The sequence below is a fragment of the Macaca nemestrina genome, chromosome 8 (genome assembly GCF_043159975.1).
Source record: "Macaca nemestrina isolate mMacNem1 chromosome 8, mMacNem.hap1, whole genome shotgun sequence".
In the NCBI taxonomy this organism is placed as follows: domain Eukaryota; kingdom Metazoa; phylum Chordata; class Mammalia; order Primates; family Cercopithecidae; genus Macaca; species Macaca nemestrina.
This window is the reverse complement of record NC_092132.1, coordinates 34,826,456-34,850,944: the sequence shown is the minus strand read 5'-3', so window position 1 is coordinate 34,850,944 and position 24,489 is coordinate 34,826,456. Positions and strand designations below refer to the sequence as shown.

The 24,489-nt window shown below is 33.8% G+C and overlaps 2 long non-coding RNA genes across 7 annotated transcripts in view; one reads left to right on the top strand and one right to left on the bottom strand.

Annotated features, from left to right (window-relative positions):
- LOC139355780 (uncharacterized) overlaps positions 1–24,489 on the bottom strand; it is a 98,353-nt gene that overhangs the window by 51,969 nt on the left and 21,895 nt on the right. For all 5 annotated transcript variants that reach the window (XR_011606823.1, XR_011606824.1, XR_011606825.1 and 2 more), the window contains exon 2: positions 4,682–4,882. This is a non-coding gene — a long non-coding RNA (uncharacterized lncRNA). The remainder of the gene's footprint in view (positions 1–4,681; positions 4,883–24,489) is intronic.
- LOC139355781 (uncharacterized) overlaps positions 11,753–24,489 on the top strand; it is a 58,883-nt gene continuing 46,146 nt past the window's right edge. Inside the window, exons 1-2 of one of the 2 annotated variants that reach the window (XR_011606826.1) lie at positions 11,753–11,848; positions 16,762–16,901. This is a non-coding gene — a long non-coding RNA (uncharacterized lncRNA). The remainder of the gene's footprint in view (positions 11,849–16,761; positions 16,902–24,489) is intronic. The other variant, XR_011606827.1, reaches the window with a different exon arrangement.

Here is a 24,489-nt window from a genome sequence, read left to right as displayed (position 1 = left end):
CACTCTTTGTGCTATAGAAGTCTATGGGTTTTGACAAATGCATAATACCTTCTATCCATCATTATGGTATCATATGGAATAATTTTACTGCTCTAAACATGCCCTATTTCTCACCTATTACACTCCTCCATCACCACCTTCCCCCACCTTGTCCCTGGTCACAGATGACCAATTGACTGTCTCTTTACTTTTGTGTTTTCCAGAATGTCATATAATGCAGCTTTCTCATACTGGCTTTTTTCACTTACCAATATGCATTTAAGTGCCCTTCATGTCTTTTCATGCCTTGAAAAAAGGTTTTTTGTTGCTGAATAATATTCCATTTTATGGTTGCCACACAGTTTATTTATTCAGTTAGTAAAGGACCACTTGGTTGGTTTCCGATTTTGTAAATTATGAATAAAGCGCTATAAATATTTGTATGCAGATTGTTATATAAGCATATAGTTTCAAATTAACTGGATAGATAAATATCAGCACAATTACTGAATCATACGGTAAGACTATGTTTGGTTTTACAAAAGACTACAAGTGTTTTCCAAAATTACTGCAGCACTTTGCATTTTTACCAGCAATGAATAATAGTTCCTGTTGCTCCCCATCTTGCCTGCACTTGGCATTATTTATTTATTTTGATTTTAGCTATTCTATAGACTAGATGTGTAGTAATGTCTTATTTTTATTTTAATTTGCATTCCCTGTAATCAAATTATATTGAGGATCTTTTTATACAGTTCTTTGTCATGTGTATAATATCCTTGGTGCAATGTCTATTCAAGACCTATGTACAATTTTTATTCAGTTTGTTTTCTTATTGTTGAGTTTTAAAGGTTCTTTGTACATTTTTGGATTCAATTTTTATTTATCAGGTATGTGTTTTGCAAATACTTTTCTACTGTCAATGTCCTGGTTTTGGATTATCTTAATAATGTCCTTTGCAAGCCAGAAGTTTTAATTTTAAGAAGTTAAATTCATCCATTTTTTTTCATAGATCAAGCATTTTATGCTCTCTGCAATTAGAGCATATCAACAAATTCAACTTCATATAAATGTTCTCCTATGTTTTCTTCTAAAAGTTTTACAGTTTTGTTTTATATTTAGATCCATGATTCATTTATTTTGTGTGTGTGTGTGTGTGTGTGTGTGTGTGTGTGTGTGTGTGTGTGTGTGTATGAATTCTAAGTCTAGATTCATTTGTCTGCATATGAATGTTAATTTGTCCCAGGACCATTTGCTAAAAGATTGTCATTTCCCCATTGAATCATATTTGTACCTTTGTCAAAAATGAGATGATTTGCATCAGTCTATTTCTTAGCTTTCTATTCTGATCCACTAATTTATGTGTCTTTTCTTTCTCTATACCATACTGATTTCTGTGTAGCTTTATAGGTCTTGAAGCTAGGTAATATCAGTTATTCAACTTTGTTCTTCAGTATTGTACTGGTTATTTTGGGTCTTTTGCATTCACCGATAAACTTTAGAAACCGATAAACTTTAGAATCAGTTTAAAGACATTCACAAAATATCATGCTTGGGTTTTGATTTTGATTGTGTTGTGATACAGTCAAAAAGAATTGACACACTGTCCGGGCATGGTGGCTCACGCCTGTAATCCCAGCACTTTGGGAGGCCAAGACGGACAGATCATGATGTCAGGAGATTGAGACCATCCTGGCCAACATGGTGAAACTCCATTTCTACTAAAAATACAAAAATTAGCTGGGCGTGGTGGTGCTCACCTGTAATCCCAGCTACTAGGGAGGCTGAGGCAGGAGAATCGCTTGAACCAGGGACTCAGAGGTTACAGTGAGCTGAGATCATGCCACAGCACTCCAGCCTGGGCGACAGAGCGAGACTCCATCTCAAAAAAAAAAAAAAAAAAATGACACACCAAAAATATTTGTCTTCCAATCCATGAATGCACTCTTTCTCCATGAGTTCAGCTCTTTTACTTTCTATCAGAGTTTTGTATTTTTCCCACATATAAATTCTATTCATAGTTAATTACGCTTATGCTTAAATACTACATATATTTGATACTATTATAAATGCTGTTTGGTTTTTAATTTCAAATTCAAATTGTTTATTGCTGGTATGTGGGAAAGCTATTGACTTTTATATAATAACCTTGTATCCTGCAACCTTGCTATAGCCATGTATTTGTTCCAGGTGTCTTTTCAATTTATTGTTTTTTTAAATAGATAATCAAAGTTTCATTTCTTCTTTTGTAAGATATATGCCTTTTATTTCCTTTACTGTCTGATCTTAGGGGAAAAGCATCCAGTTTCTCACCACATAATAGAATATTAGCTGTACATTTTTAAAAACAAGTTGAAGAAGTTCTTTGTTGTTAGTTTGCTCAATGTTTTAATCACAAATAGATGTGGGATATTTTTCTCAATGCTATTTTTTTCATCTATTGATATGTTCATATGTTTTTAACCCATTAATATGATAGATAAATTTTTTAACTGATTTTTCAAATGTTGAAATGGCCTGGCATACCTGTAATAAATCTGATTCAGCTGTGATATTTAACTGATTTTAAGGATTGATTGATTTAATTTGTTAATATAGTGTTGAGAATATTTTTTATCTAAGCTCATAGGAGTTACTCATCTGTAGCTTACCTTTCTTGTAAAGTTTTTATCTGGTTTTAGTATTAGAGTAATTTTGGTATCAAAGAAGCAGTAGGAAGATTTCCTCTGCTTCGATTTTCTGGAAGTGATTGTAGAGAATTTTTATCACTTCTTCTTTGAATGTTTGGTATAATTAACCAGCAAAACTATCTTGGCTTGGCATTTTCCATTAATTATAGTTTATGTCTTTCAAACAATTTACCTATTTCATCAAAGTCAAATTTGTATGCATAGAGTTGTTTACTATATTCCTTTATTTCCTTGATGTGTAGATGGGATTAATAGTGATGAACCCTCTTTTATATACAATATCGATACTCTGTGTCTTCACTCTCTCCTCTTTCTCACTCTCTCTCTCTCTTTTTGTTGTTGTTGTTGTCGTTGTTGTTAACCTAGACAGAGTTTTGTCAGTTTCATTTGTATTTTTTTAAAAAACAGCTTCTGGTTTTGTTGATTTTCTCCACTTTTTCCCTAATTTTAATTTCATTGATTTCTACTGGAATTTTTATTTATTTTATTCTGCTTGCTTTCAGCTCATGTTGCTCTTCTCTCCATAAGTTTCTAAGGTAGAAGTTTAGATTACTTATTTTAGATCTTTCTTTTATTTGAATACAACTATTCAATGATATGTCCCACTAAGCACTGCTCTGGCTGCATCACATGGATTAGTGATAAGTTGCTTTTTCATTTTAGATAAAAATGCTTTTAAATTTCTCTTGACACTTCTTCTTTGACCTATGTGTTGATATTTAGTAGAATAGTTTTTTAATTTAATTTTTTATTTTTTTGAGAGAGTCCTGCTTTGTTGCCTAGGCTAGAGTGCAGTGGTGTGAACATGGCTCACTGCAGCCTCAACCTCCTGGGATCAAGCAATTCTCCTCCCTTAGCTGACCAGGTAGCTGGGACCACAGATATGCACCGCCATGTCTGGATAATTTTTTAATTTTTTTATAGAGACAGGACTCTATAAAAAAGTTTGCCCAGGCTTGTCTCGATTTCCTGGACTCAAGTAATCCTCCTGCCTCAGCCTCCCAAAGTTTTGGGATTATAGATGTGAGCCAGCATACCTGGCTATAGTGTGTTTTTAAATCTACAATTAATTTTGATTTTTGAGCTAACTCCCTGTAATTAATTTCTAGTTTAATTACATCATGGTCTGAAAGCATATCATGTAGGATTACGTTTTTTAAAAAAGAGTTTTATTGATGTATACTGAAATCCATAAAACTGGGCATATTTATTGTATACAATTAGATGAATTTAGGGATTTGCATACACATGTGAAATGATCAGCAAAATCAAGACAATAAATATCTATCATCTCCTAAAATTTTATCTTGCCCCTTTGTGTGTGTGTTGAGAATATGTAACACGAGATCTACACTTTTAACAAAATTTTAGGTGTACAATAGTGAATTGTTAACTATAGGCACTATGTTGTACAGCAGATCTCTAGAACTCATTCATCTTGCACTCATCTGTACATCCATTGAACAATTATTTTAAGTTTATTAAGGTGTGGTTTATGGCCCAGAGTGTGGCTTTCTTGATAAATATTCCATGTGAGATTGAAAAAAATGTGCATTATGCTATTGTTGAATCAAGTATTTTATAAATGTCAATTAGATCAAATTGATGGTGCTGTTCAGGTCAACCACATCTTTATTGCTGTTCTGCCTCCTTGATTTGTCAATTGCTGAAAGAGGGATCCTGAAGTCTGCAAATATGATAATTAATTTGTCTATTTCTTCTTGAATTTCTATCAGTTTGTGTCACATGCATTTTGACAGTCTGTTGTTACATGCGTACATGTTAAGGATTGTTATGTCTTCTTGGAGAACTGACCTCTTTATTATTATTATGTGATAACTCTCTGTACCCCTGAAAATTTTGTTTCATTTGAAGTCTGCTTTTTTGAATATTAAGATAGCTACTCTAGTTTTTATTTGATGAGTATTAGCATGTGTATTGGTTTTCTAGCATTTTCATAACAACTTGCCACAAATTAGGTGACTAATAAAAGAACAAATTTATTTTCTCACAGTTGTGAAGGCCAGAAGTCCAACTCAGAGTGTTGGCAGATCTGTGTTCTATTTGAAAGGTCTAAGGATGAACCCTTCTTTGTTTCTTCTAGTGTCTGCTGGCTCCAGGCATTGCTTTCTGTGGATGCATAGCTTTAATCTCTGCGTCCATCTTTACCTGGCCTTCCCCTCTTCCTTGTGTGGTTCTCCTCTGTGTATCTCCTATAAAGAAACATTGGATTTAGTGTCTACTGACACAGCTCAGTAGATGAACCTTATCTAGAGAAACTTAACTAACAATTGCAAAGACCCTTTTTCTAAATAAAAGGAAATCACAGGTTTTAGGGATTAGGACATTAATATGTCTTTTGGGGGATTCATGTTCATTCAGTCCATCCCAGCATGGCATATATTTTTCCATCTCTACTTTGAACCTATCAGTGCCTTTAAAAAAATAAATAAAAACAGAAATAACACAAGCAAATGAAAAATATTCCATGATCATGGATAGGAAGAATCAATATCATGAAAATGGTCCTACTGCCCAAAGTAATTTATAGACTCAATGCTGTTCTTATCAAAATACCATTGAAATTCTTCACAGAACTAGGGATTAAAAAAACATTTTAAAATTCATATGGAACAACAACAACAAAAAGCCCGAATAGCCAAGGCGATTCTAAGCAAAAAAGAACAAAGCTGGAGGCATCATGTTACCTGACTTCAAACTACACTGGGCTGCAGTAACCAAAACAGCATGGTACTGGTACAAGAACAGACACACAGACCAATGAAAGAGAATTCAGAACCCAGAAATAAGACCACACACCTACATCTATCTGATCTGCAAACCTAACAAAAACAAGCAATGGAGAAAGAATTCCCTATTTAATAAAGGATGTTGGGATAACTGGCTAGCCATATGCAGAAGATTGAAACTGGACCCCTTTCTTATACCATATGCAAAAATTAACTCAAGGTACATTTCAAAGACTTAAATGTAAAACCCAAAATTATAAAACTTTGGAAGACAATCTAGGCAATACCATTCAGGATATAGTCACCAGCAAAGATTTCATGATGACCATGCTAAAAGCAATAGCAACAAAAGCAAAAATTGACAAATGAGATCTAATTAAACTAAGGAGCTTCTACACAGCAAAATGAACTATCAAGAGTAACAGACATCTTATAGAATGGAAGAAATTTTTTGCAAATTATGCATCTGACAAATGGCTAATATCAAGTATCCATGAGGAACTTAAGCAAATTTACAAGAAAAAAAACAACAACCCCATTAAAATGGGGACAAAGGACATAAACAGGCATTTCTCAAAAGAAGACATACACATGACCCACAATCATATGGAAAAAAAAAAAACCTCAATGTTACTAATCATTAGAGAAATGCAAATCAAAACCACAATCAGTGCCATGTCACACCAGTCAGAATGGCTATTATTAAAAAGTCAAGAAATAATAGATGCTGGTGAAGTTGTGGAGTAAAATGAAATGCTTATACATTGTTGGTGGGAGTGTAAATTAGTTCAACCATTGTGGAAGACAGTGTGATAATTATTCAAAGACCTAAAGACAAAAACACGATTCAACCCAGAAATCCCATTACTAGGTATATACCTGCCAAAATATAAATATTCCTATTACAAAGACATATGTACACATATGTTCACTGCAGCACTATTCACAATAGCAAAGACATGGAATCAACCTAAATGCCCATCAACAATAGACTGAATAAAGAAAATATGTTACATATATACCATGAAATACTATGTAGACATAAAGAATGAGAGAATGTCCTTTGCAGGGACAGGAATGGAGCTAGAGGTCATTATCCTTAGCAAACTAACATAGAAACAGAAAACTAAATACCACATGTTTTCACTTATAAGTGGGAGCTAAATGATGAGAACTCATGGACACATAGAGAGGAACAACACACACTGGGGCCCATCAGAGGGTGGAAGGTGGAAGGAAGAAGAGGATCAGGAAAATTAACTCATGGGTACTAGGCTTAATACCTGGGTGATGAAATAATCTGTACAACCAACCCTCATTTACCTATGTAAAAACACATTTACCTATGTAACAAACCTGCACATGTACTCCTGAACTTAAAATAAAAGTTAAAAAAAATAAGAAAGAAAGAAAACAAAAACAATTTGTGAGTTTCTTGGAGGCAGCTTATAGCTGGATCTTGTTATGGGTCTTTTTGAGGGGGCTTTTGTTGTTCTTGAAACCCACGCTGGTACTCTCTATCCTTTAACTAGTGTATTTAAACCATTCATATTTAAAATGTTTATTAATATAATTTGTTTAATACTTACTAGGTTAATAAATATTTTTCTATTCATTGTTTGTGCTCTTTTTTCATTTTTTTCTTCTTGCTTTGCCTTCTCTAGTTTTAACTGAATATTTTACATTATTTTATTTTATCTCCTCTCTTAGCATATTAGCTATACTTTCGTTATATGTTTGCCATAGATTTCACAATAGACATTTAGAACTAATCTAATCTCACTCTCAATCTAATCTCACTCTTGAATAACAACTATTTAATGGGTAGTGCAGTTACCTTATAACAGAGTATTCCCATTTCTTCCATCCAGTCACTTATAACGTTAGTGCCATTTATTTCACTTATCTATATAGTGTAATCATTGAAGACATTATTATTATTACTGTAAGCAGTTATCTATTAAACCAGTTATGAATACATCAAATAAAATTCTTCATTTATTTATACTTTGATGATTTTCTTATCTTTATTTAGACTGAAGTTTGAAAATATCTCCCGTTTGTTCTCCATGAAAAACTTTTGTTCTCTTTTTTTTAACATTTCTTACAGTGTAAGTCTACTGGTTATGAATTTCCTCATTTTTTTGAGAAATTCTATTAATTCTCCTTCAATTTTGAAAGATACGATGATGGATATAAAATTCTAGTTTTCTTTTTTATTGTCTCCCAACATTTTGCATATTTTACTCTGCTCACCTCTTGCTTGCTGGTTTCAGAACAGAGTTAATGCAATTCTTAGTTTTGTCCCTCTACAGCCATTGTTTAAGTGCTCCTGTCAGTTCATTTCTCTGGTGCCCTCTGCTCTTGGTAAACAGATCTTGGCTATACTTCACTATATTTACCTTTTTAAAAATAGATTTCAGGGTAGTGTTTGCCCTGTAACCTCAATTCTTTGCTGGGTCTAAGAAAGCTCATTTGTTTTCAATTTGTTTAACTTATTTATTGTTGCAGGCTGAATGATAACTTTTAGCCTCTGTACACACAAGAGTGGAAACTGAAAAGTATATGTTGACTTTTAATATGATAATAACCTGAGAATTATACATGGTATCACCTTTTTATGCAGCCAATCAATGAATGAGTCCTGTTATTTTTACCTTTTAATTATTTCTTCTTTTCATTCTAGCCCGGACTTCTGTTCTCTCTACATTTACTGTTCTTTCCCATTTATTCTTCACACTGAAACTTACTTGCTTATTGACTTTAATGTACATTCCGAAACTCAAAATATAACCAAGGACAACACAAATCCTCTTTTTGTCATGTGCCTGTCTTTGAAGCCCTCCATATTTCTAACTCCAGACCTCTAGTCACATAGTTTAGCAAAATATAGTATAGTACACCCTAGTTATCCTAAACAGCATAAATACCTTGCTATAATTTAATTCAACACACAAATCTCTTATTTGTAATTATTAAAGATACTTTACATATGGCTTTTTAATTTTAACTCTAAAACACTTTTTAACTTTAACTTATAGACAGTATAACTTTTTTTATACTGTCTGATTTGTGTGTACACATTCAAATATTTACAAGTTTTTAAATCTTCATGGTTTTTCTGCCTGAAATACAGTCTATAGAATTTCCTTTAGTGGCAACCTGCTGGGAATTATCTCTATTGTTATGTTTTGTGGAAAATGCTTTTATGATTCACTTTCTTCATCAGCACATATGCTAAGACTAGAATTTTAGCTTACCAGTCATTTTTACTGAAATGGATTGAGTGTACTGTCTTTCTGTCTTCTGACTTCTCTTGCTCCTTGTAAGAAATCAGCTACATTTTACATGTAAACTCATTCTTTTCTTTCCTTTTAAATTATCTGCTGTCTGTTTGTATCTCTGTAATATATTCTAGATAATTTCTTCATTTCTATATTCCATGTTATTAATTCTCTTTACTGATGTCCAATTACTGGTAAAATAGTCAATGAAGTATTTAATTTAATGTATTGAACTATAATATTTGTAATATTATAACTTGTTTTCTTATGTTTTTTTTTAGTTTTTACTAAATTTCTCACTTACTTTGGAACTTTATTCATTTTGAATAACAATAACAAATTGTTATTCAGTTTGTTAACTCTTGAGAAGGTGGGACCCTTTTAAGTGAATTTACATTTGCTTTTATTAATTGCTTGGGTCTGCTAGTAGTCTGGGACCCACCTTTAAATGGGCTTGGGGATCTACAGATTACTTAGGTAGTGAGAATTTAGGCTATGAATCCACATGAACACGCTATTGACTTTCTTATTTCTTCCTTCCTTCCACTCTCCCTCTCTTCTTTCCTTTCCTTACTTCTCTTCTACTTTCCTTCTTTCCTTTGCTTCTTTTCCTTCCTTAGGCACCAAAGTTTTAACCAGGAAAACTTTATTGTCTTTCTCTTTCTAGTGCATACTAGAAAATCTTACACATTAGGGCTACTAAGTATGTAGTCCTTTGTGGGTCTATTAGAATCTCCCACTGAGGCATGAGCTAGACCTTATTTTCTGTGCCCCAAGTCTTGCAAGGCCATAAAACTTATGCTAATAGTGACTCAATTTTGTGAATACTATAATGTTTAAAGCTCATGTTTGGCTCTGCATATTACCTGTCATTTGTTCCTTTTTTAGTGTGATTATTTTTCATTTTATTTTTCAATTTTTAATATTTATTTTTACTAAAAATATGATATGCTATATTTCAATTTGTTTTCAATAAGGAAGCTGATCTAAGTAGCAAGTCACCTATACTGTTGGCAATGGCATGCCTGAATACTATATAATAAATATGTTAATATTTTGCTTATACATTTGTCCTTTTTTTTCTTTTTGGTGCAAATAAAATTGATTTAATATGGCTAATTCTTCCCATTTGTTACATTGTTATGTGGATTCTGGAATCAGAATCCCTGAGTTAAAATCTTGGCCCTGCCATTAACTATATCACTTTAGATAATGTACTTAATTTTTCTAAGCTGCAATTTCTTTATCTATAAAGTGGAGTTGAAAGTAATATCTGCCTTGTAGGGTTGGTATGCAGATGAAAAGCATTTAGTATATTATTTAAAAGATGAAATTCATGTCACAGAGAAAGTTATCTTTGTTAACTATTATTATTTCTTTAATTGCTTCTAAGCTTAGGTAATTTTTTCTACTCTAGAGGGTTAATAAATGCTCAACTATTTAATGCTGTCTGTTCAGAGGAGTTTACTCTGATGAATAAATGTTTAATTAATTCATATTTCTATACATTTGAATACACAGAATAACATCTGAGTTTTAGTTAATTAATTTATTTTTTGAGACCAAATCTTGCTCTTGTTGCCCAGGCTGAAGTGCAATGGCACAATCTTGGCTCACAGCAACCTCCTCCTCCTGGGTTCAAGCGATTCTCCTCCCAAGTAGCTGAGATTACAGGCATGCGCCACCACGTCCGGCTAATTTTGTATGTTTTGTAGAGATGGGATTTCTCCATGTTGGTCAGGTTGGTCTCGAACTCCCAACCTCAGCTGATCTGCCTGCCTCAGCCTGCCAAAGTACTGGGATTATAGGCATGAGCCACCACACCCAGGCCTAATTTATTTATTTATTAAATAGTCAAGGAGTTATTTTGATAGTGTTTAACAAATATTTGTCCATTCCCTGAGTTTCTTTCATTATTGATCTTACCATTGAATTATATTTTAAAAAGGCCTCTTCGGTGGTTTAAAGTTTTGTCTGTTTTATGACAGTCACAGAATGTGATGCCAGATACCAGTCATTTTCTTGACTTAAATTTCAAGTATGACTTTGAAGGCAACCAGTGAAATAGAATTCAAAGCAGTGTTAGAATTTTAATGCTGAGATGAAAGTTGACCTTAAGTTCAATTACCTGTGGATTGATCACTAGGGCAAAATGGAAGTGAGGAGTCTTCACTTCTTAATCTTATTTCACTTGACTCTCTATTTTCTGAGATTGTTAATGTGTTAAGCACAATTATTTGAAAAATCAGAGTGTAAGATGTAATGCCATAGGTTCATGCAGCGTTCATTTTGAGTCATAATTAGTGTAATTTTTAATCTTGTGTACTTTCTTCGGTTTTGAAGGAAGAATAGTCGCTTTCTAGCTCATGGTTGATATGCTAGATTAATAGTAATTATTGACTCCAAATCTGGATAACACTTCTAAGTTAACTGTTTTTTCCCCCCAGTTCTGACTTTTTTTCTGTTAACCTCCAAGTATGACAAGAAGTTATATAGTTAGTTATGAGGGCATTCCTTTATTCCTGTAAAGACAGTTGAGGACTTGTTTTACTTCCACAATTGTTGCTAACATTTTTGTCATGCCATTTTTGAAAGGCTTATAAAGACATATTTCATTTCTTTATTTTGAATATATTTTTCCATTAACTCTGTCTTAAATAAATAATATTCATTTTATGTTACTTTTTAGCCTTGTATAAGGAGACAAAATAATTCCCCAGAAAAATGCTTAATGATAATAAAAATAAATGCTAGCTAGGTTTTAGATATTGCAATGGTGAAAAAATGTAATTGTGTAACTAAATTGCTGCAATAAACCACAGGTGAGAATGAAAGGTGACATGATGGCAACATATTACATTATTTTGTAGATGTTTTGCATCATACTTCTAATGGGAAAATCATCAAGTCAACACAAATCATAAAAATATCCAACTTGTAGACTCTTTGTTCTCTTCTTATGATTTCTAGGGTATTTAATTAGCCTTGGGTTAGTTTAATAGGCAAATATGAATATAAGACCCCTTTATATTTCTTTTTTTTTTCTTTTAGAGACAAGGTCCATCTCTGTCACCCACGCTGGACTGCAGTGGTATAGTCCTAGCTCATGGCAGCCTCGAACTTCTGGGCTCAAGTGATCCTCCAGGTAAACAAAGAACTTGGCATATGAAACAGGTATATTGAAAGAGGAAAAGATAAACTAATAAAAAAGAAGCATAGAGGTAAGTATTTACAAAAACTGTTTATATTTAGGAGTCATAATTATTTTTATGATTAGAAACAATTTACAATCACAAAACTGATATTAGAAGTGCTTACGTATTTCACATGTAATAAGTGTTTATTATTTGTGAAGACAATTCTTAATATATGTAACATTATATTCACTCATTAGAAATTGACCATTTAAGTTTCCAAATAATACATATTCTTTTCACAAAGTCATTTTCCTAAATGAAAATCTGAGTGCTATCCTAGAATACAACAGTGCATAGTTTAAAAATAAAGATAAATCACTATTGTTTAAAAATCAATTTGAAACTTCTAGGGGAAATTGCATCATTGCTGCAGTTCATATCTGTCAAAAATTGCTGGTTTCTCTAGACGGAAAAACAAAACTGACAGATTTGAAGGCAATGTCTGTACAGGAATACTCAATTACATTCTTCTGCTCACTGTTTAATCATATTTTAAATTGTCATTTAAAATCGTGTAATTCTGATAACCTTATGATGTTTAGGCATGTATAGGTTAAATATTAACATACAAGAAATATAATATTCACTATTTTTATAAAGTACACACATTTTATTCTTGAAAACTATATGTGGAATTAGTAAATTTATGTTAAATGTTCAGTTCTTATGCTAGTTAAATTCTGTCAAAAGTTTAGGAGTTTTTGATACACTGAAAAGTTAGTATTTTTTAAAAACTATATATATAAGATATCACAGGCTATAATATTAAGGACTGTAGTTGAATATAAATTTAGAATTTTTGGTACAACAAATCACCCAGTATATTCCAGTTTTGGTCAAAGCGCACTGAAAATCCGTGACCACATTTTTTTAAATACAGAAGACACTGAAAAGCCTTAAAACAAAGGAAAGCTAAACAAAGGGTATGTGGGTAGTAGATGTGATTTTAAAGAGTTATTAGAAGAACATATCATTGATTTAGACTTTGCTTGGTGTCTGGGCCATTAAGAATCATGGGATACATTTCATGGTACCTTTGTAAACTAACAGCATCTAATGGAAATGCTTTTATTCCTGTCAATATCGCATGCTGAAACTAAAATATTATTACAGGGATACTCAACCTAAAAAATGCTTAGAAAACAAAGTAAGTTTGGTTACCACCTCACAATTGGCTGAGTCTGCCTGTTATATTCCTGGTGAGGGACAGAGTGAAGAGTCACAGGTTTCCACAACTTAAAAAATCTATTTCAAATTAAGCATTATTTACACTCAAAGACATAGAGACTGGTACCTGACTCTGAGATGACTGCCCTTAGCATAAAAAAAATAGAAAGCCTTCTCTTATCCTCTGGGGATAATACATAAATCATATCACATACAGGAGGATAACACTAAGGTTTATGTTTCTTATTATGATATTGATTCAAAGTTGATAAGGAAGAATCTTTTTGAGGAGGCTGTGAGGATAGCTTTGTTCACAGGGGTTCAAACAATCCTTGTCAAGATGCAGGGCTCTGGAAGCCAAGTCAATTGCTTTATTGGAAACTCAATATAGTATGCTATCTACTGTTGTTAGGGAGAAACACTACCTGCGGTTTTCCAGTTTTTGTGATGGTGAAAGATGAGCAAAAGAGGAGAGAGATAAGTCAGAACATAGCTGCAGCCATATTTCTAAATATATCCCTGCCAAGCACAGAGCAGCAGGCAAGGCCCATGCCAAGGCTTGTCAGACAGATTTAGCTAGTAAAATATGACAAGTCCCTTTTAGATTCAAACATTTTATTACTTGGCCAGAAAAAGGAAGAACAGCAAAAGGAGACAATGCACTGTGCTCTTTGTTCCCCACACTCAAAAGTGTAAAACTCAAACAAAAAGGGCTAGTTGACAATGCAGTGAAAGAGACACTCTGTTCTTGAGCACTCAATGCTAGAAAGTTGTTAAGTATGTTTATAGACTGCAGCTATAACCTAAGGGGCACAGAGCCGAAAGCCTCATCCCTCATCAGAACCTGGGAAATAATGAGAAACGGAGGCATGACAGCCTCCCATGTGATATAAGAAGGTGAGTAGATACGACCTCATGGCATTTTCTCATATCCTTTTATGAGAAGGCTTTTGTCTTCTAGAAACCTCGTAAGTTGTTCCACCAAGGCTCAGACTAGCTGTGGTTCAAACTTTTGCCTACATGGCCTATATGGATGGACACATGCAGAGTCACCAGGATGCCACAATTTATTTGTTCCCCTACAATACCAATGAAATCTAAATTTCCAATTGCATACTATGTGTCTTGAGCATGATTTTCTTTCTCCTTTTTTTGTGATGTTTCATATTCTTCACTCATCAACACACATGCATGCACATGCATTCACACACACAGATATATGAGAACAAAAATATTAAAATTACTTATAAAATACTTACTAAAATTACCATGGTGCCAGTAACAATTTTTCCCAGGTAGGTGAATATATATAACATTATAACCCTCAAGCCTGTGAATGGGGGCAATTGAAATTATATTAACACAAAGCAATTTGAAGGTCAACTCTTGCTGTCATAATTTTCTACCTTATATACTATCTTTGGGTAGATTACAAAAAAAAAAATGGCCACAATTTTCTCCTCTCTCTATTCATTCTCATTGCAAAGGGACTTTAAGAGATAAAATCTATGTCTTAAACCTTTTAAATTGGGTTAGTCTAATGATATAATTTTGCTAATAGAAGACACAGAAGAGATAGGGTGCCAGTTCTAGGCCAGGTTGTCAAGAGGCCTTGCATGCTTTTCTCTCTGTTCCTTAGAACCTTAATACCAAGACGTGTGGCCAGAGGCCATTATTACTAAATATATGTGTATGTGTATGGCATCACCCAGCAGATAACCAACCTGCAGTTGCATGAATGAGGCCTATGAGATCAAAAGAACTGCCCAGTAATCCCAGCTCCAAATAACGAGCATGCATATTAGCTTCTTTAAGCCAATAAGTTTTGGCCTGGTTGGTTATGTGGCAAAAAAATAACTAACACAACTATGTATTCACTGGTAGAAGGAAAGGTACTCTATGAAGGGATACCTTTTGGATACTGAAAGAGTTAAACGATGTTTGTACCTAATCATGAGAGATTTCCCAAATTTTCATGTGTGCTCCATTAAAGGTAGTTTTGTAATTTCTAAAATCTGTCATTCCAAATGATAATCAAGTCTTAAAACTTTATTCTTTTTTGGATGCAGACATTTAATGTCTTCATTATTATTGTTGTAATTGTATGAGTGTTACTTCACTACTGCAGCAATGATCAAAAGGACAACCAGTACAGTGGTAATTTTAATAAGACTCATACAAGGCATTTGACTATGCTTGATGACTTTAACTCTTTCAAACTGTGAGTTAGGTAACCAACGATTTTTTAAAAGTCTACTCAGTCCTTTTTTATTCTACAATGAAAGTCAGTGACCTGGCCAACTTTGGTGGCTCACGCCTGTAATCTCAGCACTTTGGGACACCGAGGAAGGCAGATCACCTGAGGTCAGGAGTTCAAGACCATCCTGGCTAAAATGGTGAAACCCTGTTTATACTAAAAATACAAAAAATTAGTTAGGCATGATGGTGCATGCCTGTAATCCCAGCGATTCAGGAGGCTGAGGCAGGAGAATCGCTTGAACTCGGGAGGTGGAGGTTGCAGTGAGCTGAGATCGTGCCATTGCACTTCAGCTTGGGCAACAAATGTGAAACCCCATTTCAAAAAACAAAAAAGGAAAGCAAAGAAAAAAAAAGCAGGGGGAGGGAAGAAAGTCAGTGACCTGTAAGAAGTAATTTAATGAACTGAGAAATGGATTTTAGGTGATGGTATAATAGCTTTTAAGTTTACCTTCTCATTTTAATAATAGGGTTACACTGGATCTTGAATCAGATAAGTTTGTTGAATTTTTAATTTTATTTTTAATAAATAATTATGATTTAATTTTTAAAGATTTTATTGTTTAAGAGTTAACTTTACTTAAAATATTAAGTTAAACATATACATATTTTTCAACAATTTACTTTAAAAACTTTTTATTGATATGTAATGATTTTGAAATTTATTCGTCATATGTAATTAGCAATATTAGAATCCTTAAACAACCAACACTTTCACTTTAGCATATGTAACTCATAACAATAAAAATGCATACATTTGAATATTTTCAAAATCTACAATATCTTTTGTATCACAGACTTATGTCACTAATATGACGATAAAATAGAAAGTGTCTAAATGGTCTAGAATTTCTGATTTAATTTGTACCACTTAGTTGTGTAAAATTAGAAATACTTTCCAGGTCTGTTTTAAAATATTTACTAAGTCTTTCAACTATAAAACTATGTCTTGCTCTCTAGCAATGGAGGGGATAATTAAGTGGTTCTTCTTTTTAGGCAAAAATAAATATGAAAAATAAAACATTGTAACTGAAATTAAATACTCTACTTCCCTGTCTTCTTTCTAGCTCATTCTGACTGAAGAAATTAAATCAATTCATCAGGCAAGGCAGATAGATAAGCAGAATTCTTAATCAACAAGACACTTTACTGAATTTTTAAAAATCTTGTCTCCTTTTAGCACATTTAGGTTTTATGCCTTGAACTGTTATTAATTAGAGAATATGGTGCTAATTATTAGCTATTTCAGTTATCTCAGAAATTAATGACTTTCTTTCAATTAATATTCTAACTTAGTAAGACAATTATTTAGTTGAGGCCTTGATTATGAATTCAATCATTTAAAACTATAAATCTTGATGCATCACAAAACTTTCAAAACGTGAGATGGGTATAAGGTTTTACCATACATTCAAACTGACAAATTATCCTGCCACAGTTTCCTAGATGCTGACAGAAGATACAGATGGAACTCTTTAGTCAGAGATCACTCGCATCACAGCAAGCAGCATGAGCTTCAAGTTTATATTGCTTTCTCTTATCCTCCAAGTCCCTGAGGAGTGACATAGAGTGGCCCAGGTACATGTTGTATACACAGTAGGTTTATGTCACAGATGAGGAACCCCAAGCTTAAGGAACTGATTTTTAATAACAGGTGCAAGCAAAATGCTTCAAAAGGTAGAATTTTTTTGAAAGGATACTGGAGAATGAACAAATATGCCTTCTGCTTAAGAAGGAGATGCTACCTGTACCTTTCAAAGTACTTCACTATATAGGCAATAACAGTTTAGAATAGAAACTATCAGTGCTTCTGCTTACAAAACATGCGATAGAAAACCATTTAGAAAATTGTCTCCCAAAAAAACTGTGGTATCTGAGTAGAAAAAAATAATAGGTCAATACTGTTGATAAACAAAACAACAATATTTAATTTAAGCTATAGTATAAATTTGAAAGTATATATTAATAAATTGAGACAAAGAATTTAGATATTTAATTGGCTTTGGCTTGGTTCTAGATATTCATGTTTAATTAACTTACACTCTTGTAGTAACAGCCAATAAATTGTATCAATGTTTTATTTAGTGTTGATAGCAACAGAAGGCAGGCAAATTCCTAGGCAGACAGGGATAGGTCCCCAGTCAAACTTGACCTTCAAGCCAAGAACAGTCTACAGCCTGAAAACTAGGCTACTAGTTCCAGATAAAATCCTTGGACCAGAGTGAGAACTCCCATTCCCATTTGACATGCTTTCTCCCAATTGCTCAAAAGTCAGAAGTCAAAAATTAAGGTTTGGGAACCTCTGCCTAGATTTCAGAGGGTGTATGGAAACGCCTGGATGTCCAGATAGAAGTTTGCTCCAGGGGTGGAGTGCTAATGGAGAACCTCTGCTAGCACAGTGAGGAAGAGAAATGTGGGATTGAAACCCCAACACAAAGTCCCCAATGGGGCACTGACTAGTGGAGCTGTGAGAAGAGGGCCACCATCCTCCAGACACCAGAATGGTAGATCCACTGACAGCTTGCACCATGCACCTGGAAAAACCACAAACACTCAATGCCAGCTGTGAAAACAGCCAGGAGTGGGGCTGTACAGTGCAAAGCCACAGGGGCAGAGCAGTCCAAGGCCATGGGAGCCCACCTCTTGCATCAGGAGGACTTGGATGTGAGACATGGAGTCAAAGGAGATTGTTTTGGAGCTTTAAGATTTAATGACTGCCCTGTTGAATTTTGGACTTGCATGGGGCCTATAGCCCCTTTGTTTGGGTCAGTTACTCCCATTTGGAGTGAAAGCATTTATCCAACGCCTGTACCCCCATTGTGTCCTGGAAGTAATTAACTTGCTTTTGATTTTACAGGCTCCTAGGCAGAAGGGACTTACCTTGTCTCAGATGAGACCTTGGGGTTAGACTTTTTTTTTTTTTTTTTTTTTGAGACAGAGTCTTGCTTTGTCACCCAGGCTGGAGTGCAGTGGCCGGATCTCAGCTCACTGCAGCCTCCGCCTCCCGGGTTCACGCCATTCTCCTGCCTCAGCCTCCCGAGTAGCTGGGACTACAGGCGCCCGCTACCTCGCCCGGCTAGTTTTTTCGTATTTTTTAGTAGAGACGGGGTTTCACCGTGTTAGCCAGGATGGTCTCGATCTCCTGACCTTGTGATCCGCCCGCCTCGGCCTCCCAAAGTGCTGGGATTACAGGCTTGAGCCACCGCGCCCGGCCCGGGGTTAGACTTTTGAATTAATGCTGAAATGAGTTAAGACTTTGGGAGTCTGTTGGGAAGGCATGATCAGTTATGAAATGTGATGACATGAGATTTGGGAGGGACCAGGGGCAGAATGATATGGTTAGGCTTTGCATCCTCACCCAAGTCTCATCTTGAATTGTACTCCCCAGGTGTTTAGGGAGAGACCTGATAAGAAGTGATTGGATTAATGGGGCAGTTTCCTCCATTTTGTTTTCATGATAGTGTGTGAGTTGTCATGAGATCTGATGGTTTTATAAGGCAGTTTTCTCTACTGTTGCTTGCTCTCTCACCTACAACCATGTAAGACATGACTCTTCCCTTTTCGCCATGATTGTAAGTTTCCTGAGGCTTCCCCAGACATATGGTACTGTGAGTCAACTAAACCTCTTTTTTTATAAATAAATTACCCAGTCTCAGGTATGTCTGCATGGCAGTTTGAAAATGGACTAGACTCCCACAGGAAGAGATATCAAGAACTTTAAGTGTTCTCAGATTTTACTTCATATACAGGCTTGCCTGTCCTCTGTTTTGCAGAGAGACAGTATCTGTATCTTCTAAGGCTCCGATGTGTAAACATTCATCAAACGCTTTCAGAACAACAGTTAGTTCCTCACTTGAAAGACATGCAGAAATATGAGATAAGGGTTGGTTATAAATATAAAACAGAGGAAAAATCAAAACATTAAAGACACTTGGCATAAGTGGAAAGAGGTTCCCAGAGCAGAAGCTGTCTTTCCACAGTAACTTGGAGGCTCATACAGTATTTTTTTTTTTTAATCACGTTATGAAAAGGCAGAAAATGGTGAGTATATAGAAAAGCAGTGTTGATCTGTGGAATTTAAAAAAACAAAATGTTCATAGGTTTTTGTTGCTTTTTAAAATTTTCGTGTCTTGGCTTGGAACTCAGAAGGTTTAGAGGGGCATCTTTAGACCTTCCATTGTATGTCTATGAAACAATAATTTATTTATGTTCTATAGGCCATTAAATTGGTGGAGAATGACATTTATTTTTCTGGCAGGAGAACATTCTACTAACCTATTTTCTTCCCATTTCCTCTGAGTTTTGTAATTAGACAGAAATATCTGATAAAAGCTGAGATTTAGTGAGGACTTGATATACAATATATAAATTGAATATTATATAATTCCTCTGTTAAAGTAGTCTTCTTATATCTTATTTAATTAGAGGTTACAAGATAGAGAGGTAGGTAGTTGCCTGCATATTCGAGTAAAAATTAAAAATTTTTGAGTACCGTAAAGGAACATATCAAGTAAAGAGCAGTCTTCAAATTATTAACCTGAAATGCTAATGATAGTATAGGTCTGAAACAAAGGTGATATCTAAGTTATATAAATATCCTCCCTCAGATAAATACGCCATATTACCTAAAGCATAAAGCCCTACATAAGTAATGTGATTGTTTATTTTATTTTCTACTTGATCTGTATAACTTATGACCTAAGCAGGGCAATAAAGAAACATAATCTGAATAAATGAATATATCTTTGATGCTTTACCTGAAATTCTCCATGTATTGGTTTATCCTTCAAAGATTCCTTCCAGTACTCCATGCATGGCCAAGGTATTCTGTGCCACTGCGTTCTTTACTAGCTTCTTTCACTAAAATCTTTTAGTCTCCTTTGTTATTCAGAGAGAAATTTTATTGCTATTCACATGTTCCCTGTGTTAGCACAAAAGACAGACTTCACAGGGGCTTTTTTAAGGCTGCTTTAATCTGCCATCTTCTTAGAGTCTCTGTTTTATCCCCTTAGGGCTAAAACCGAGTTGGCCAAATTTAACCACCTCTTAGATTTTTCAGGGCCAAAGAAGATACATTTCATCTCGAATCAACCTTAGTCCAACATGAACATATTATTTGCCCAGAAGCAAGCTATTCAAATTTGAGAACTACCAAATTGGTGAATATAAATGCAACTTGCTACATGATTGCAAGAGTGTTCGTTGTTCTATTTTAGTATGTTAAATATCTAATCAGAGCTTTGAAATACAATTAAAACATAAAACAAGGAACACCAATGCAATGGAACTCATGTTAAAGGCATGCATTTGAGTTCAGAAGAATGAGTAGGGATTAGTCATGACAAACGGCAAAAAAAAAGAACATCAGGAAGATGTAACATAAATTTTCTGCAGGCAATTTGTGGTGAAGAAGATTCAAAGCTGAATAAACAGATATAAGTTCAGGATGAATTGGGTGGAATGGGCAAGAAGGGAAAAGGAGAAAGATGCAGATAAAAAGGAATCAACATGAACTTAAGTTCAAAGTCCTTTATTATTTCTCTTACAATTAATTGTCTCTTTCTGTTTTCTTGGTAAACTTCTTTAACCTCTGCAACTCCCAGAATAAAACATATATTCTCAACTATTACTCTATACTTATTTATTTACTTATTTGTTTGTTTGTTGTCATTCATTTGTTTGAATGTATGTATATATGTATCTATATATGTTAGAAACTAAGACTGGGAAAAATTTTTATCACGTTTGGATATCATGTGTGAGATTCACAATTTTGTCTGATTCTTACAGAGGGCTTAGGATGCCCAGATATGCTTTTTCTCATTTGCCTAACATATTTTTATTTTTAAAGTAAAAGTTTAAATGAAACATTAGATTTTTATATACCTTTTAAAAATGTGATATCTATATAGGTATACTTAGAGAAATGTACACAAATTATCAAAAACATACATTCTGAACAATTTTCTGAATGTGAAATGAACATCCTAATAAAAAAATAGAATTAGTGCCATATGGATCCAAAATTTGCTTCTTATAATTAATGAACTTAAAGATACCGCTTAAATTTTTAGAATGTTAGGATGGAAAAAACTTTTCAAACGGTGTCTCAAAATTCAGAAACCATAAAGAAATTTGATAAAAGTTACTACATAGACTATTAAACACATAAATAAATATTAAAATGTCATAATCAAAGTCAAATAAAAATGGAAAAATACATTTGTAGCCAATATCATAGATTAGAAATGAATTTCCTAAATTATAGATACATACACCAATAAACCAATAGAAAAAATGGCAAATAAGTAGACAATTCAGAGAAAATAAAATGCAAATGACCCTTGGACATGTAAAAATATCACCTATCAGAGAATTTAAAATTAAGACCACACTAAGCAACAAATTTCATAATAATTTGGTGAAAAAAGAAAAGTTTGATCAAACTGTTCTACTTGTCAAAGCTTTATATCATATATTGCTGACAGTATGCTTTGGTACATCCCTAATGAAAGGCAGTATGTTTACGGACAAACACTCTTACTAAGAGTGCTGCAATTCTACTCCTTGGAATTATCCTATTGATGTATTATAGTCGCACACATATAAAATAACACAGAGGAACACTTATTGCAAAACTTTATAACAACTAAAAATAGGAAACGAGCTAATGTCCATTAAACTAGAGAAGATCTGGAAAGCTGTAAAAGACTATGTGGTTGGTGAGACATTGTTCAGGAGTTGGTGGAGGTCTCACTGCAGAAGCAGAGATTGGACACAACCTTTTCTTTTGCTATTATGTTGAAAATATATGCATGGAGAAAAATAACATATAAATAAACTTCTGCCTCTGAAATATTTCTGTTCTGCACCCCCTTGCAGTCAGAAATACTATCTAGAGTTTTACCATCAATTTTATTTCTCATACTGTATTTTAATTTTGCCTTTTTATTTTGTAAGTAGTAATCATACGGTGTATAATCTATGTGTGTGGCTTCTTTTATTTTTAAAATGTTATGATACATAGTAGATATATATATTTATGGAGTACATGAAATGTTTTGATACAGGCATGCAATATGAAATGAGACCATCATATAGAGAATGGGATATTCATCTCCTCAAGAATTTATCCTAGGTGGCTCCTTTTAAATAATGACATGTTTGTGAGATTAATCTATAGGTTGTTGTGTTTTATTGTTTATTCCTTTGTATATATACACATATTATATTGAGTGAATATAGTATAATGTACTCATTATAATTTTGGTGACCATCTAGATATGTTTGATAGAAATATCTGGATAGTTTCCAGTTTGGGACTGTTGAGAATATATACTGCTTAAAGATACATAATGCTGGTATGATCATTCTAGTGAATAAATTTTTGTGAAAATATGCATGCGTATCTGTTGCTTATACACCCACAAGTGGACTTTCTTGTTCTCTCCATGTCTATCTGAACCCAAAGAATTACTTTTTCAAAAATTAAAATTTGAAGTAAACAAATAGAAATAAATAAAAACATAAAAAATTAATAGCAAGACCATATCAGCTTATGATTTGTAAGAGTTCTACTTGCTCTGGACTTCATCTTTCAAAAGTCATAGAAAAAATACTTACTTTTAGAATTAATAACTATACAATTTGTCTTCTTGATGTCCATCATATTTTTCCTAGTGATTCAACATGTTAATTTTCTTTGTAAAGATCACTGAAGAAAATTTGCCATGTGATTCACATCCCTAGCTAATATTTATCTGTTGTGTGATGACATGAGAATAAATACAAATTATTTTGATAGACGAACTTACATTTATGCAAATAACTTGAAGTCCTTAGTGCTGAACTTATTCTTTTACTTGAGGCTTTTCCCTGTATGTTTATTTGCTTATATATCTTCTACTGGTTATATGAAGTGATTTTTTCCCCTGCCCTCTGCTTTTTTAAAAAATATTCCCAGTGGCCATGAGAGTCATTTCTTGGGAAACATTGTATACAGTATATGGTTGATGGTTCAGGCAGAAGCAACAGTCCATAAAGAGTCATGAATACATAGTTTAAGGAAGGATCATCTTTACTGCTTTTCTGACCCTGATGGCAGCCTCCAAATCATCCAAAGCTCTTCTCTTAAAATTGCCCCTGGAATATGGGCTTCTCATATTCAATTGCTTAGAAATATATGGATATCTGTCTTCTCTCAGTTTTACATTGAATTTCTCGTCATTTGTTATGGAAATTTTTATATAAAAAAGAAACAAACAGGTCTACTCCTTTAAATCTCACATACTTGAGTAATGTAAAGGTGCCAGATGATTATTGTACCTATCTATTTGAATTCCTGCATATTACTTGAAGACTTTTAATAAGAAATTGATCCCAACTCAGCACTACTATTTTAGGAATATGTTATGGCTTTATGAGTAGTTTTGTTGTATGTATTAAATAAAATTTAAACCTTTAACTTGTATTTATCCAGTTATCTATTTGCATTTGAATGAACCACATACTAAAGGAAGAAAGAAAAATGATATATAATTACAAATGCCAAAAAAAAGATAGTAGTTCAATACGTTTCTACTTTATGTAAAAATAAGCAATTGTGGAATTGTTCAAAATACATTTATTGTATTTTAGTACAACCATTGTATTGATTTTTTGTTAGTATTTTCCTAGGTCAAAGCTAGGGCTGCCTTTTTCTCCTCTTTGGCAATGTCCACATCTAAAAGCACCACACCATAGCCAGTGATCACAGGCAATTCAAAGGTGTATTAGTCAAGTATCTGCCAAGCAATGGAGCTCCTGCAAGAGGAGCTCCACCAGGGAGTATTGACTTCTAGACTCTCTAATGTTCTGGAGGAGGGTGGAGAGCCCGTGAAAAATGAAGGAGGAAGAGAAGAAGGAGGGGAAGAGGGATGGGGCTTCATAGCAGAAGTGAGTAGGTCTGAGGAGTCTGAAGGTGTCTACCCTGACAAATGTAAAGGGTTTAATCAGATTTTATCTTGTCTGTTAGTGACTTTTCACCTTCAACTTTATTTCTCCATATATACAGCATACATGCAGACACATACAATATTGCATTTCCTGCTTCTCCCTTCATTTTCATTTGCTCACTTGAAAGACCAAAGGTGAAATGTGGTATATTTGTGTGCTAATTTGTTTCTTC